This window comes from Salmo salar, chromosome 09, assembly GCF_965601325.2.
Source record: "Salmo salar chromosome 09, fSalSal1, whole genome shotgun sequence".
Classification (NCBI taxonomy): domain Eukaryota; kingdom Metazoa; phylum Chordata; class Actinopteri; order Salmoniformes; family Salmonidae; genus Salmo; species Salmo salar.
This window is the reverse complement of record NC_138299.1, coordinates 74,517,632-74,535,403: the sequence shown is the minus strand read 5'-3', so window position 1 is coordinate 74,535,403 and position 17,772 is coordinate 74,517,632. Positions and strand designations below refer to the sequence as shown.

The 17,772-nt window shown below is 40.2% G+C and overlaps 6 non-coding genes across 6 annotated transcripts; all 6 read left to right on the top strand.

The window, feature by feature from the left end:
• Positions 1–4,997: 4,997 nt before the first annotated feature.
• trnaa-agc (transfer RNA alanine (anticodon AGC)) lies at positions 4,998–5,070 on the top strand. The gene has a single exon. It is a non-coding gene; the product is annotated as a tRNA-Ala (tRNA).
• A 1,990-nt stretch (positions 5,071–7,060) lies between these two features.
• trnaa-agc (transfer RNA alanine (anticodon AGC)) lies at positions 7,061–7,133 on the top strand. The gene has a single exon. It is a non-coding gene; the product is annotated as a tRNA-Ala (tRNA).
• A 1,988-nt stretch (positions 7,134–9,121) lies between these two features.
• Positions 9,122–9,194, top strand: trnaa-agc (transfer RNA alanine (anticodon AGC)). The gene has a single exon. It is a non-coding gene; the product is annotated as a tRNA-Ala (tRNA).
• A 1,988-nt stretch (positions 9,195–11,182) lies between these two features.
• On the top strand, positions 11,183–11,255 carry trnaa-agc (transfer RNA alanine (anticodon AGC)). The gene has a single exon. It is a non-coding gene; the product is annotated as a tRNA-Ala (tRNA).
• A 4,053-nt stretch (positions 11,256–15,308) lies between these two features.
• trnaa-agc (transfer RNA alanine (anticodon AGC)) lies at positions 15,309–15,381 on the top strand. The gene has a single exon. It is a non-coding gene; the product is annotated as a tRNA-Ala (tRNA).
• Positions 15,382–17,371: 1,990 nt separating this feature from the next.
• Positions 17,372–17,444, top strand: trnaa-agc (transfer RNA alanine (anticodon AGC)). The gene has a single exon. It is a non-coding gene; the product is annotated as a tRNA-Ala (tRNA).
• The last annotated feature ends 328 nt before the right edge of the window (positions 17,445–17,772 follow it).

The following is a 17,772-nucleotide window of genomic DNA, read 5'->3' as shown; positions in this document are numbered from 1 at the left end:
GCCATCGGCCAAGTATGTACCAGATCACCTTGAATTTATTTTCGTTTCTAAAGCTACTTTGAGATTCTGTGTGTAATGAAAAGTGCTATATAGAATAAATCATTATTATTATTAGTTATCCTACAGGGGAGGAGGAGCCCTTGTCATAATGGCTTTGCGATATGATGGACAGCATTCTTTTCGCTACTAAACAGGTCCTAATATCTTAGTCTCTGTGCCAGTTCATTCTCTCTTTTGCCTTTGTTGTGGCAAGCAGAAACACACTGGAATTTAGGAAATCCCACCAAACCACCTAATTATTACTTCAATTAAAGGGACAAATTCTGTGGTCGCTTGGGGTAATGCAACAATCCCCTTTCGTTATCACATGTAGGCACATGTGTAGTTTATGAGACAGATCTTTGATTTAGTAGCTGTTCATTTGTTAGTAAATGTTGGGAGCTGTGCCTCTATTTATTCTACTGGAAGGCTGTCCTCTCCTCTGCTTACAGTAGAAAGGCCTTGGACCGACCCACTGAGACGCAGTGAGCATAAGAACGACAAAAGACAGGAAAACAGTGACCATGTTCGGGCGACCAACATGCATTTATTTCCCCACGATCATCTGATCCTGACGTTATTCCACAGACAGCCAGCAGGGGGAACTCCAGACTCACAAGTTTTTCTGCTAACCCCAAACTCACTAACCATACAATACAACTATTTCCACCACTAGGCTTACTGCAGTCACTGCTTCAACCGTTACTGAACGACCATGAAAAATACTTTTAGACAGCTGAAGCAAGCATACTTTATAAAAAAGTATCCTTTCTTGTTGACGAGGGATTTGGCAGTGCGGTCATTGAGATTTCATACTTCTTACTGGATGCACAGGGGGATTAGCTCAAATGGTAGAGCGCTCGCTTAGCATGCGAGAGGTAGCGGGATCGATGCCCCCATCCTCCAATTATTTAGTTTGGTTCAATCAGCACACATTGTTGTTGTAGCTCTGGACTGATTTAACTAATCGAAGGATTAGTTAACAAATTGAATCAAGTGTGCTTGTCTGGCTCTAAAATGTAAATGTCTATTGTTGGGGGTTCCCGAGGACTACAGTTGGGAAACACGAGTGGAAGGTAGAGCATGGTGACGAGTTGAAATATGAATTCAGAACAGACCTATCGGTAGACGATGCTATCATGGCTTTTAATAACATATTAGGCTAAGTAGTGTTTTATACTATGTACTTTCAATTGTTTTGAGTTGATGACATATTTCTCATGCAGTGTTTTAATAGGATTATTTAGGGACAGTTCAAAAGTTACTGGGTGACTGGGGGCTCGTAACTCTCAAACTCTAGGGGTGTTTCTCCAAACATACTACGATGCTCCACACTCATGCTCCGATTGTATTCTCCACTACATTCTTTTGAGTACGTTCTTGTGAGGTCAAGAGTGAGGAGAATGCATAAAACAATACATTTAAGAAGCACTCGCACTCCCCCTACTGTATTACCTCACGCTTCACCGCCCCATTCGCTGAACCTCCTTCCAGCCAGGACAATGTCAACAATAGACGAAACAAGATATACACAAAGCAAACGTTTGACTTCATAATTATCAGCTAAATATGTGAATCGTAATAATTTAGCTAGCCAGATAGTTAAACAGGAAAAAATGACCTAAAACTAATATTATGCAAGATAGATGTCAATTCTTCATGGTTACAGTAGCTAGCTAACAATTCGTTGTGGCTATCAGCTAGCCAGTCAGCCCCTATTGACTAATTATGGGCTTGCGATATAAGGTACGTAAGGCCGGTAAACATGCCGAACAATACCAAATGACTCATGAACCATTAAGAGAGATCACAATTTTAGTGCTTTATTAAAAGGTAAAACAAAAATAACAGGAGTTATACATATATTTCTATCTCTATATTGAAAATAATTGGTATGTAGCACAAATCTCTAGCACATACAAGTGCGAGCAAAATATCTGAAGTGAACTGCCTTACTGCCTCAACTCCTCTAACTACAGACTCCATCACTCTCCATCTTATTATTATCATCTGAAGCTGTGGAAGCCATCGGCCAAGTATGTACCAGATCACCTTGAATTTATTTTCGTTTCTAAAGCTACTTTGAGATTCTGTGTGTAATGAAAAGTGCTATATAGAATAAATCATTATTATTATTAGTTATCCTACAGGGGAGGAGGAGCCCTTGTCATAATGGCTTTGCGATATGATGGACAGCATTCTTTTCGCTACTAAACAGGTCCTAATATCTTAGTCTCTGTGCCAGTTCATTCTCTCTTTTGCCTTTGTTGTGGCAAGCAGAAACACACTGGAATTTAGGAAATCCCACCAAACCACCTAATTATTACTTCAATTAAAGGGACAAATTCTGTGGTCGCTTGGGGTAATGCAACAATCCCCTTTCGTTATCACATGTAGGCACATGTGTAGTTTATGAGACAGATCTTTGATTTAGTAGCTGTTCATTTGTTAGTAAATGTTGGGAGCTGTGCCTCTATTTATTCTACTGGAAGGCTGTCCTCTCCTCTGCTTACAGTAGAAAGGCCTTGGACCGACCCACTGAGACGCAGTGAGCATAAGAACGACAAAAGACAGGAAAACAGTGACCATGTTCGGGCGACCAACATGCATTTATTTCCCCACGATCATCTGATCCTGACGTTATTCCACAGACAGCCAGCAGGGGGAACTCCAGACTCACAAGTTTTTCTGCTAACCCCAAACTCACTAACCATACAATACAACTATTTCCACCACTAGGCTTACTGCAGTCACTGCTTCAACCGTTACTGAACGACCATGAAAAATACTTTTAGACAGCTGAAGCAAGCATACTTTATAAAAAAGTATCCTTTCTTGTTGACGAGGGATTTGGCAGTGCGGTCATTGAGATTTCATACTTCTTACTGGATGCACAGGGGGATTAGCTCAAATGGTAGAGCGCTCGCTTAGCATGCGAGAGGTAGCGGGATCGATGCCCCCATCCTCCAATTATTTAGTTTGGCTCAATCAGCACACATTGTTGTTGTAGCTCTGGACTGATTTAACTAATCGAAGGATTAGTTAACAAATTGAATCAAGTGTGCTTGTCTGGCTCTAAAATGTAAATGTCTATTGTTGGGGGTTCCCGAGGACTACAGTTGGGAAACACGAGTGGAAGGTAGAGCATGGTGACGAGTTGAAATATGAATTCAGAACAGACCTATCGGTAGACGATGCTATCATGGCTTTTAATAACATATTAGGCTAAGTAGTGTTTTATACTATGTACTTTCAATTGTTTTGAGTTGATGACATATTTCCCATGCAGTGTTTTAATAGGATTATTTAGGGACAGTTCAAAAGTTACTGGGTGACTGGGGGCTCGTAACTCTCAAACTCTAGGGGTGTTTCTCCAAACATACTACGATGCTCCACACTCATGCTCCGATTGTATTCTCCACTACATTCTTTTGAGTACGTTCTTTGTGAGGTCAAGAGTGAGGAGAATGCATAAAACAATACATTTAAGAAGCACTCGCACTCCCCCTACTGTATTACCTCACGCTTCACCGCCCCATTCGCTGAACCTCCTTCCAGCCAGGACAATGTCAACAATCGACGAAACAAGATATACACAAAGCAAACGTTTGACTTCATAATTATCAGCTAAATATGTGAATCGTAATAATTTAGCTAGCCAGATAGTTAAACAGGAAAAAATGACCTAAAACTAATATTATGCAAGATAGATGTCAATTCTTCATGGTTACAGTAGCTAGCTAACAATTCGTTGTGGCTATCAGCTAGCCAGTCAGCCCTATTGACTAATTATGGGCTTGCGATATAAGGTACGTAGGCAGGTAAACATGCCGAACAATACCAAATGACTCATGAACCATTAAGAGAGATCACAATTTTAGTGCTTTATTAAAAGGTAAAACAAAAATAACAGGAGTTATACATATATTTCTATCTCTATATTGAAAATAATTGGTATGTAGCACAAATCTCTAGCACATACAAGTGCGAGCAAAATATCTGAAGTGAACTGCCTTACTGCCTCAACTCCTCTAACTACAGACTACATCACTCTCCATCTTATTATTATCATCTGAAGCTGTGGAAGCCATCGGCCAAGTATGTACCAGATCACCTTGAATTTATTTTCGTTTCTAAAGCTACTTTGAGATTCTGTGTGTAATGAAAAGTGCTATATAGAATAAATCATTATTATTATTAGTTATCCTACAGGGGAGGAGGAGCCCTTGTCATAATGGCTTTGCGATATGATGGACAGCCTTCTTTTCGCTACTAAACAGGTCCTAATATCTTAGTCTCTGTGCCAGTTCATTCTCCCTTTTGCCTTTGTTGTGGCAAGCAGAAACACACTGGAATTTAGGAAATCCCACCAAACCACCTAATTATTACTTAAATTAAAGGGACAAATTCTGTGGTCGCTTGGGGTAATGCAACAATCCCCTTTCGTTATCACATGTAGGCACATGTGTAGTTTATGAGACAGATCTTTGATTTAGTAGCTGTTCATTTGTTAGTAAATGTTGGGAGCTGTGCCTCTATTTATTCTACTGGAAGGCTGTCCTCTCCTCTGCTTACAGTAGAAAGGCCTTGGACCGACCCACTGAGACGCAGTGAGCATAAGAATGACAAAAGACAGGAAAACAGTGACCATGTTCGGGCGACCAACATGCATTTATTTCCCCACGATCATCTGATCCTGATGTTATTCCACAGACAGCCAGCAGGGGGAACTCCAGACTCACAAGTTTTTCTGCTAACCCCAAACTCACTAACCATACAATACAACTATTTCCACCACTAGGCTTACTGCAGTCACTGCTTCAACCGTTACTGAACGACCATGAAAAATACTTTTAGACAGCTGAAGCAAGCATACTTTATAAAAAAGTATCCTTTCTTGTTGACGAGGGATTTGGCAGTGCGGTCATTGAGATTTCATACTTCTTACTGGATGCACAGGGGGATTAGCTCAAATGGTAGAGCGCTCGCTTAGCATGCGAGAGGTAGCGGGATCGATGCCCGCATCCTCCAATTATTTAGTTTGGTTCAATCAGCACACATTGTTGTTGTAGCTCTGGACTGATTTAACTAATCGAAGGATTAGTTAACAAATTGAATCAAGTGTGCTTGTCTGGCTCTAAAATGTAAATGTCTATTGTTGGGGGTTCCCGAGGACTACAGTTGGGAAACACGAGTGGAAGGTAGAGCATGGTGACGAGTTGAAATATGAATTCAGAACAGACCTACCGGTAGACGATGCTATCATGGCTTTTAATAACATATTAGGCTAAGTAGTGTTTTATACTATGTACGTTCAATTGTTTTGAGTTGATGACATATTTCTCATGCAGTGTTTTAATAGGATTATTTAGGGACAGTTCAAAAGTTACTGGGTGACTGGGGGCTCGTAACTCTCAAACTCTAGGGGTGTTTCTCCAAACATACTACGATGCTCCACACTCATGCTCCGATTGTATTCTCCACTACATTCTTATGAGTACGTTCTTGTGAGGTCAAGAGTGAGGAGAATGCATAAAACAATACATTTAAGAAGCACTCGCACTCCCCCTACTGTATTACCTCACGCTTCACCGCCCCATTCGCTGAACCTCCTTCCAGCCAGGACAATGTCAACAATAGACGAAACAAGATATACACAAAGCAAACGTTTGACTTCATAATTATCAGCTAAATATGTGAATCGTAATAATTTAGCTAGCCAGATAGTTAAACAGGAAAAAATGACCTAAAACTAAGATTATGCAAGATAGATGTCAATTCTTCATGGTTACAGTAGCTAGCTAACAATTCGTTGTGGCTATCAGCTAGCCAGTCAGCCCCTATTGACTAATTATGGGCTTGCGATATAAGGTACGTAAGGCCGGTAAACATGCCGAACAATACCAAATGACTCATGAACCATTAAGAGAGATCACAATTTTAGTGCTTTATTAAAAGGTAAAACAAAAATAACAGGAGTTATACATATATTTCTATCTCTATATTGAAAATAATTGGTATGTAGCACAAATCTCTAGCACATACAAGTGCAAGCAAAATATCTGAAGTGAACTGCCTTACTGCCTCAACTCCTCTAACTACAGACTCCATCACTCTCCATCTTATTATTATCATCTGAAGCTGTGGAAGCCATCGGCCAAGTATGTACCAGATCACCTTGAATTTATTTTCGTTTCTAAAGCTACTTTGAGATTCTGTGTGTAATGAAAAGTGCTATATAGAATAAATCATTATTATTATTAGTTATCCTACAGGGGAGGAGGAGCCCTTGTCATAATGGCTTTGCGATATGATGGACATCCTTCTTTTCGCTACTAAACAGGTCCTAATATCTTAGTCTCTGTGCCAGTTCATTCTCTCTTTTGCCTTTGTTGTGGCAAGCAGAAACACACTGGAATTTAGGAAATCCCACCAAACCACCTAATTATTACTTAAATTAAAGGGACAAATTCTGTGGTCGCTTGGGGTAATGCAACAATCCCCTTTCGTTATCACATGTAGGCACATGTGTAGTTTATGAGACAGATCTTTGATTTAGTAGCTGTTCATTTGTTAGTAAATGTTGGGAGCTGTGCCTCTATTTATTCTACTGGAAGGCTGTCCTCTCCTCTGCTTACAGTAGAAAGGCCTTGGACCGACCCACTGAGACGCAGTGAGCATAAGAACGACAAAAGACAGGAAAACAGTGACCATGTTCGGGCGACCAACATGCATTTATTTCCCCACGATCATCTGATCCTGATGTTATTCCACAGACAGCCAGCAGGGGGAACTCCAGACTCACAAGTTTTTCTGCTAACCCCAAACTCACTAATCATACAATACAACTATTTCCACCACTAGGCTTACTGCAGTCACTGCTTCAACCGTTACTGAACGACCATGAAAAATACTTTTAGACAGCTGAAGCAAGCATACTTTATAAAAAAGTATCCTTTCTTGTTAACGAGGGATTTGGCAGTGCGGTCATTGAGATTTCATACTTCTTACTGGATGCACAGGGGGATTAGCTCAAATGGTAGAGCGCTCGCTTAGCATGCGAGAGGTAGCGGGATCGATGCCCGCATCCTCCAATTATTTAGTTTGGTTCAATCAGCACACATTGTTGTTGTAGCTCTGGACTGATTTAACTAATCGAAGGATTAGTTAACAAATTGAATCAAGTGTGCTTGTCTGGCTCTAAAATGTAAATGTCTATTGTTGGGGGTTCCCGAGGACTACAGTTGGGAAACACGAGTGGAAGATAGAGCATGGTGACGAGTTGAAATATGAATTCAGAACAGACCTATCGGTAGACGATGCTATCATGGCTTTTAATAACATATTAGGCTAAGTAGTGTTTTATACTATGTACTTTCAATTGTTTTGAGTTGATGACATATTTCTCATGCAGTGTTTTAATAGGATTATTTAGGGACAGTTCAAAAGTTACTGGGTGACTGGGGGCTCGTAACTCTCAAACTCTAGGGGTGTTTCTCCAAACATACTACGATGCTCCACACTCACGCTCCGATTGTATTCTCCACTACATTCTTTTGAGTACGTTCTTGTGAGGTCAAGAGTGAGGAGAATGCATAAAACAATACATTTAAGAAGCACTCGCACTCCCCCTACTGTATTACCTCACGCTTCACCGCCCCATTCGCTGAACCTCCTTCCAGCCAGGACAATGTCAACAATCGACGAAACAAGATATACACAAAGCAAACGTTTGACTTCATAATTATCAGCTAAATATGTGAATCGTAATAATTTAGCTAGCCAGATAGTTAAACAGGAAAAAATGACCTAAAACTAATATTATGCAAGATAGATGTCAATTCTTCATGGTTACAGTAGCTAGCTAACAATTCGTTGTGGCTATCAGCTAGCCAGTCAGCCCTATTGACTAATTATGGGCTTGCGATATAAGGTACGTAGGCAGGTAAACATGCCGAACAATACCAAATTACTCATGAACCATTAAGAGAGATCACAATTTTAGTGCTTTATTAAAAGGTAAAACAAAAATAACAGGAGTTATACATATATTTCTATCTCTATATTGAAAATAATTGGTATGTAGCACAAATCTCTAGCACATACAAGTGCGAGCAAAATATCTGAAGTGAACTGCCTTACTGCCTCAACTCCTCTAACTACAGACTCCATCACTCTCCATCTTATTATTATCATCTGAAGCTGTGGAAGCCATCGGCCAAGTATGTACCAGATCACCTTGAATTTATTTTCGTTTCTAAAGCTACTTTGAGATTCTGTGTGTAATGAAAAGTGCTATATAGAATAAATCATTATTATTATTAGTTATCCTACAGGGGAGGAGGAGCCCTTGTCATAATGGCTTTGCGATATGATGGACATCCTTCTTTTCGCTACTAAACAGGTCCTAATATCTTAGTCTCTGTGCCAGTTCATTCTCTCTTTTGCCTTTGTTGTGGCAAGCAGAAACACACTGGAATTTAGGAAATCCCACCAAACCACCTAATTATTACTTAAATTAAAGGGACAAATTCTGTGGTCGCTTGGGGTAATGCAACAATCCCCTTTCGTTATCACATGTAGGCACATGTGTAGTTTATGAGACAGATCTTTGATTTAGTAGCTGTTCATTTGTTAGTAAATGTTGGGAGCTGTGCCTCTATTTATTCTACTGGAAGGCTGTCCTCTCCTCTGCTTACAGTAGAAAGGCCTTGGACCGACCCACTGAGACGCAGTGAGCATAAGAACGACAAAAGACAGGAAAACAGTGACCATGTTCGGGCGACCAACATGCATTTATTTCCCCACGATCATCTGATCCTGATGTTATTCCACAGACAGCCAGCAGGGGGAACTCCAGACTCACAAGTTTTTCTGCTAACCCCAAACTCACTAATCATACAATACAACTATTTCCACCACTAGGCTTACTGCAGTCACTGCTTCAACCGTTACTGAACGACCATGAAAAATACTTTTAGACAGCTGAAGCAAGCATACTTTATAAAAAAGTATCCTTTCTTGTTAACGAGGGATTTGGCAGTGCGGTCATTGAGATTTCATACTTCTTACTGGATGCACAGGGGGATTAGCTCAAATGGTAGAGCGCTCGCTTAGCATGCGAGAGGTAGCGGGATCGATGCCCGCATCCTCCAATTATTTAGTTTGGTTCAATCAGCACACATTGTTGTTGTAGCTCTGGACTGATTTAACTAATCGAAGGATTAGTTAACAAATTGAATCAAGTGTGCTTGTCTGGCTCTAAAATGTAAATGTCTATTGTTGGGGGTTCCCGAGGACTACAGTTGGGAAACACGAGTGGAAGATAGAGCATGGTGACGAGTTGAAATATGAATTCAGAACAGACCTATCGGTAGACGATGCTATCATGGCTTTTAATAACATATTAGGCTAAGTAGTGTTTTATACTATGTACTTTCAATTGTTTTGAGTTGATGACATATTTCTCATGCAGTGTTTTAATAGGATTATTTAGGGACAGTTCAAAAGTTACTGGGTGACTGGGGGCTCGTAACTCTCAAACTCTAGGGGTGTTTCTCCAAACATACTACGATGCTCCACACTCACGCTCCGATTGTATTCTCCACTACATTCTTTTGAGTACGTTCTTGTGAGGTCAAGAGTGAGGAGAATGCATAAAACAATACATTTAAGAAGCACTCGCACTCCCCCTACTGTATTACCTCACGCTTCACCGCCCCATTCGCTGAACCTCCTTCCAGCCAGGACAATGTCAACAATCGACGAAACAAGATATACACAAAGCAAACGTTTGACTTCATAATTATCAGCTAAATATGTGAATCGTAATAATTTAGCTAGCCAGATAGTTAAACAGGAAAAAATGACCTAAAACTAATATTATGCAAGATAGATGTCAATTCTTCATGGTTACAGTAGCTAGCTAACAATTCGTTGTGGCTATCAGCTAGCCAGTCAGCCCTATTGACTAATTATGGGCTTGCGATATAAGGTACGTAGGCAGGTAAACATGCCGAACAATACCAAATTACTCATGAACCATTAAGAGAGATCACAATTTTAGTGCTTTATTAAAAGGTAAAACAAAAATAACAGGAGTTATACATATATTTCTATCTCTATATTGAAAATAATTGGTATGTAGCACAAATCTCTAGCACATACAAGTGCGAGCAAAATATCTGAAGTGAACTGCCTTACTGCCTCAACTCCTCTAACTACAGACTCCATCACTCTCCATCTTATTATTATCATCTGAAGCTGTGGAAGCCATCGGCCAAGTATGTACCAGATCACCTTGAATTTATTTTCGTTTCTAAAGCTACTTTGAGATTCTGTGTGTAATGAAAAGTGCTATATAGAATAAATCATTATTATTATTAGTTATCCTACAGGGGAGGAGGAGCCCTTGTCATAATGGCTTTGCGATATGATGGACAGCCTTCTTTTCGCTACTAAACAGGTCCTAATATCTTAGTCTCTGTGCCAGTTCATTCTCTCTTTTGCCTTTGTTGTGGCAAGCAGAAACACACTGGAATTTAGGAAATCCCACCAAACCACCTAATTATTACTTAAATTAAAGGGACAAATTCTGCGGTCGCTTGGGGTAATGCAACAATCCCCTTTCGTTATCACATGTAGGCACATGTGTAGTTTATGAGACAGATCTTTGATTTAGTAGCTGTTCATTTGTTAGTAAATGTTGGGAGCTGTGCCTCTATTTATTCTACTGGAAGGCTGTCCTCTCCTCTGCTTACAGTAGAAAGGCCTTGGACCGACCCACTGAGACGCAGTGAGCATAAGAACGACAAAAGACAGGAAAACAGTGACCATGTTCGGGCGACCAACATGCATTTATTTCCCCACGATCATCTGATCCTGACGTTATTCCACAGACAGCCAGCAGGGGGAACTCCAGACTCACAAGTTTTTCTGCTAACCCCAAACTCACTAACCATACAATACAACTATTTCCACCACTAGGCTTACTGCAGTCACTGCTTCAACCGTTACTGAACGACCATGAAAAATACTTTTAGACAGCTGAAGCAAGCATACTTTATAAAAAAGTATCCTTTCTTGTTGACGAGGGATTTGGCAGTGCGGTCATTGAGATTTCATACTTCTTACTGGATGCACAGGGGGATTAGCTCAAATGGTAGAGCGCTCGCTTAGCATGCGAGAGGTAGCGGGATCGATGCCCGCATCCTCCAATTATTTAGTTTGGTTCAATCAGCACACATTGTTGTTGTAGCTCTGGATTGATTTAACTAATCGAAGGATTAGTTAACAAATTGAATCAAGTGTGCTTGTCTGGCTCTAAAATGTAAATGTCTATTGTTGGGGGTTCCCGAGGACTACAGTTGGGAAACACGAGTGGAAGGTAGAGCATGGTGACGAGTTGAAATATGAATTCAGAACAGACCTATCGGTAGACGATGCTATCATGGCTTTTAATAACATATTAGGCTAACTAGTGTTTTATACTATGTACTTTCAATTGTTTTGAGTTGATGACATATTTCTCATGCAGTGTTTTAATAGGATTATTTAGGGACAGTTCAAAAGTTACTGGGTGACTGGGGGCTCGTAACTCTCAAACTCTAGGGGTGTTTCTCCAAACATACTACGATGCTCCACACTCATGCTCCGATTGTATTCTCCACTACATTCTTTTGAGTACGTTCTTGTGAGGTCAAGAGTGAGGAGAATGCATAAAACAATACATTTAAGAAGCACTCGCACTCCCCCTACTGTATTACCTCACGCTTCACCGCCCCATTCGCTGAACCTCCTTCCAGCCAGGACAATGTCAACAATAGACGAAACAAGATATACACAAAGCAAACGTTTGACTTCATAATTATCAGCTAAATATGTGAATCGTAATAATTTAGCTAGCCAGATAGTTAAACAGGAAAAAATGACCTAAAACTAATATTATGCAAGATAGATGTCAATTCTTCATGGTTACAGTAGCTAGCTAACAATTCGTTGTGGCTATCAGCTAGCCAGTCAGCCCCTATTGACTAATTATGGGCTTGCGATATAAGGTACGTAAGGCCGGTAAACATGCCAAACAATACCAAATGACTCATGAACCATTAAGAGAGATCACAATTTTAGTGCTTTATTAAAAGGTAAAACAAAAATAACAGGAGTTATACATATATTTCTATCTCTATATTGAAAATAATTGGTATGTAGCACAAATCTCTAGCACATACAAGTGCGAGCAAAATATCTGAAGTGAACTGCCTTACTGCCTCAACTCCTCTAACTACAGACTCCATCACTCTCCATCTTATTATTATCATCTGAAGCTGTGGAAGCCATCGGCCAAGTATGTACCAGATCACCTTGAATTTATTTTCGTTTCTAAAGCTACTTTGAGATTCTGTGTGTAATGAAAAGTGCTATATAGAATAAATCATTATTATTATTAGTTATCCTACAGGGGAGGAGGAGCCCTTGTCATAATGGCTTTGCGATATGATGGACAGCCTTCTTTTCGCTACTAAACAGGTCCTAATATCTTAGTCTCTGTGCCAGTTCATTCTCTCTTTTGCCTTTGTTGTGGCAAGCAGAAACACACTGGAATTTAGGAAATCCCACCAAACCACCTAATTATTACTTAAATTAAAGGGACAAATTCTGTGGTCGCTTGGGGTAATGCAACAATCCCCTTTCGTTATCACATGTAGGCACATGTGTAGTTTATGAGACAGATCTTTGATTTAGTAGCTGTTCATTTGTTAGTAAATGTTGGGAGCTGTGCCTCTATTTATTCTACTGGAAGGCTGTCCTCTCCTCTGCTTACAGTAGAAAGGCCTTGGACCGACCCACTGAGACGCAGTGAGCATAAGAACGACAAAAGACAGGAAAACAGTGACCATGTTCGGGCGACCAACATGCATTTATTTCCCCACGATCATCTGATCCTGACGTTATTCCACAGACAGCCAGCAGGGGGAACTCCAGACTCACAAGTTTTTCTGCTAACCCCAAACTCACTAACCATACAATACAACTATTTCCACCACTAGGCTTACTGCAGTCACTGCTTCAACCGTTACTGAACGACCATGAAAAATACTTTTAGACAGCTGAAGCAAGCATACTTTATAAAAAAGTATCCTTTCTTGTTGACGAGGGATTTGGCAGTGCGGTCATTGAGATTTCATACTTCTTACTGGATGCACAGGGGGATTAGCTCAAATGGTAGAGCGCTCGCTTAGCATGCGAGAGGTAGCGGGATCGATGCCCACATCCTCCAATTATTTAGTTTGGTTCAATCAGCACACATTGTTGTTGTAGCTCTGGATTGATTTAACTAATCGAAGGATTAGTTAACAAATTGAATCAAGTGTGCTTGTCTGGCTCTAAAATGTAAATGTCTATTGTTGGGGGTTCCCGAGGACTACAGTTGGGAAACACGAGTGGAAGGTAGAGCATGGTGACGAGTTGAAATATGAATTCAGAACAGACCTATCGGTAGACGATGCTATCATGGCTTTTAATAACATATTAGGCTAAGTAGTGTTTTATACTATGTACTTTCAATTGTTTTGAGTTGATGACATATTTCTCATGCAGTGTTTTAATAGGATTATTTAGGGACAGTTCAAAAGTTACTGGGTGACTGGGGGCTCGTAACTCTCAAACTCTAGGGGTGTTTCTCCAAACATACTACGATGCTCCACACTCATGCTCCGATTGTATTCTCCACTACATTCTTTTGAGTACGTTCTAGTGAGGTCAAGAGTGAGGAGAATGCATAAAACAATACATTTAAGAAGCACTCGCACTCCCCCTACTGTATTACCTCACGCTTCACCGCCCCATTCGCTGAACCTCCTTCCAGCCAGGACAATGTCAACAATAGACGAAACAAGATATACACAAAGCAAACGTTTGACTTCATAATTATCAGCTAAATATGTGAATCGTAATAATTTAGCTAGCCAGATAGTTAAACAGGAAAAAATGACCTAAAACTAATATTATGCAAGATAGATGTCAATTCTTCATGGTTACAGTAGCTAGCTAACAATTCGTTGTGGCTATCAGCTAGCCAGTCAGCCCCTATTGACTAATTATGGGCTTGCGATATAAGGTACGTAAGGCCGGTAAACATGCCAAACAATACCAAATGACTCATGAACCATTAAGAGAGATCACAATTTTAGTGCTTTATTAAAAGGTAAAACAAAAATAACAGGAGTTATACATATATTTCTATCTCTATATTGAAAATAATTGGTATGTAGCACAAATCTCTAGCACATACAAGTGCGAGCAAAATATCTGAAGTGAACTGCCTTACTGCCTCAACTCCTCTAACTACAGACTCCATCACTCTCCATCTTATTATTATCATCTGAAGCTGTGGAAGCCATCGGCCAAGTATGTACCAGATCACCTTGAATTTATTTTCGTTTCTAAAGCTACTTTGAGATTCTGTGTGTAATGAAAAGTGCTATATAGAATAAATCATTATTATTATTAGTTATCCTACAGGGGAGGAGGAGCCCTTGTCATAATGGCTTTGCGATATGATGGACAGCCTTCTTTTCGCTACTAAACAGGTCCTAATATCTTAGTCTCTGTGCCAGTTCATTCTCTCTTTTGCCTTTGTTGTGGCAAGCAGAAACACACTGGAATTTAGGAAATCCCACCAAACCACCTAATTATTACTTAAATTAAAGGGACAAATTCTGTGGTCGCTTGGGGTAATGCAACAATCCCCTTTCGTTATCACATGTAGGCACATGTGTAGTTTATGAGACAGATCTTTGATTTAGTAGCTGTTCATTTGTTAGTAAATGTTGGGAGCTGTGCCTCTATTTATTCTACTGGAAGGCTGTCCTCTCCTCTGCTTACAGTAGAAAGGCCTTGGACCGACCCACTGAGACGCAGTGAGCATAAGAACGACAAAAGACAGGAAAACAGTGACCATGTTCGGGCGACCAACATGCATTTATTTCCCCACGATCATCTGATCCTGACGTTATTCCACAGACAGCCAGCAGGGGGAACTCCAGACTCACAAGTTTTTCTGCTAACCCCAAACTCACTAACCATACAATACAACTATTTCCACCACTAGGCTTACTGCAGTCACTGCTTCAACCGTTACTGAACGACCATGAAAAATACTTTTAGACAGCTGAAGCAAGCATACTTTATAAAAAAGTATCCTTTCTTGTTGACGAGGGATTTGGCAGTGCGGTCATTGAGATTTCATACTTCTTACTGGATGCACAGGGGGATTAGCTCAAATGGTAGAGCGCTCGCTTAGCATGCGAGAGGTAGCGGGATCGATGCCCGCATCCTCCAATTATTTAGTTTGGTTCAATCAGCACACATTGTTGTTGTAGCTCTGGACTGATTTAACTAATCGAAGGATTAGTTAACAAATTGAATCAAGTGTGCTTGTCTGGCTCTAAAATGTAAATGTCTATTGTTGGGGGTTCCCGAGGACTACAGTTGGGAAACACGAGTGGAAGGTAGAGCATGGTGACGAGTTGAAATATTAATTCAGAACAGACCTATCGGTAGACGATGCTATCATGGCTTTTAATAACATATTAGGCTAAGTAGTGTTTTATACTATGTACTTTCAATTGTTTTGAGTTGATGACATATTTCTCATGCAGTGTTTTAATAGGATTATTTAGGGACAGTTCAAAAGTTACTGGGTGACTGGGGGCTCGTAACTCTCAAACTCTAGGGGTGTTTCTCCAAACATACTACGATGCTCCACACTCATGCTCCGATTGTATTCTCCACTACATTCTTTTGAGTACGTTCTTGTGAGGTCAAGAGTGAGGAGAATGCATAAAACAATACATTTAAGAAGCACTCGCACTCCCCCTACTGTATTACCTCACGCTTCACCGCCCCATTCGCTGAACCTCCTTCCAGCCAGGACAATGTCAACAATAGACGAAACAAGATATACACAAAGCAAACGTTTGACTTCATAATTATCAGCTAAATATGTGAATCGTAATAATTTAGCTAGCCAGATAGTTAAACAGGAAAAAATGACCTAAAACTAATATTATGCAAGATAGATGTCAATTCTTCATGGTTACAGTAGCTAGCTAACAATTCGTTGTGGCTATCAGCTAGCCAGTCAGCCCCTATTGACTAATTATGGGCTTGCGATATAAGGTACGTAAGGCCGGTAAACATGCCGAACAATACCAAATGACTCATGAACCATTAAGAGAGATCACAATTTTAGTGCTTTATTAAAAGGTAAAACAAAAATAACAGGTGTTATACATATATTTCTATCTCTATATTGAAAATAATTGGTATGTAGCACAAATCTCTAGCACATACAAGTGCGAGCAAAATATCTGAAGTGAACTGCCTTACTGCCTCAACTCCTCTAACTACAGACTCCATCACTCTCCATCTTATTATTATCATCTGAAGCTGTGGAAGCCATCGGCCAAGTATGTACCAGATCACCTTGAATTTATTTTCGTTTCTAAAGCTACTTTGAGATTCTGTGTATAATGAAAAGTGCTATATAGAATAAATCATTATTGTTATTAGTTATCCTACAGGGGAGGAGGAGCCCTTGTCATAATGGCTTTGCGATATGATGGACAGCCTTCTTTTCGCTACTAAACAGGTCCTAATATCTTAGTCTCTGTGCCAGTTCATTCTCTCTTTTGCCTTTGTTGTGGCAAGCAGAAACACACTGGAATTTAGGAAATCCCACCAAACCACCTAATTATTACTTAAATTAAAGGGACAAATTCTGTGGTCGCTTGGGGTAATGCAACAATCCCCTTTCGTTATCACATGTAGGCACATGTGTAGTTTATGAGACAGATCTTTGATTTAGTAGCTGTTCATTTGTTAGTAAATGTTGGGAGCTGTGCCTCTATTTATTCTACTGGAAGGCTGTCCTCTCCTCTGCTTACAGTAGAAAGGCCTTGGACCGACCCACTGAGACGCAGTGAGCATAAGAACGACAAAAGACAGGAAAACAGTGACCATGTTCGGGCGACCAACATGCATTTATTTCCCCACGATCATCTGATCCTGACGTTATTCCACAGACAGCCAGCAGGGGGAACTCCAGACTCACAAGTTTTTCTGCTAACCCCAAACTCACTAACCATACAATACAACTATTTCCACCACTAGGCTTACTGCAGTCACTGCTTCAACCGTTACTGAACGACCATGAAAAATACTTTTAGACAGCTGAAGCAAGCATACTTTATAAAAAAGTATCCTTTCTTGTTGACGAGGGATTTGGCAGTGCGGTCATTGAGATTTCATACTTCTTACTGGATGCACAGGGGGATTAGCTCAAATGGTAGAGCGCTCGCTTAGCATGCGAGAGGTAGCGGGATCGATGCCCGCATCCTCCAATTATTTAGTTTGGTTCAATCAGCACACATTGTTGTTGTAGCTCTGGACTGATTTAACTAATCGAAGGATTAGTTAACAAATTGAATCAAGTGTGCTTGTCTGGCTCTAAAATGTAAATGTCTATTGTTGGGGGTTCCCGAGGACTACAGTTGGGAAACACGAGTGGAAGGTAGAGCATGGTGACGAGTTGAAATATGAATTCAGAACCGACCTATCGGTAGACGATGCTATCATGGCTTTTAATAACATATTAGGCTAAGTAGTGTTTTATACTATGTACTTTCAATTGTTTTGAGTTGATGACATATTTCTCATGCAGTGTTTTAA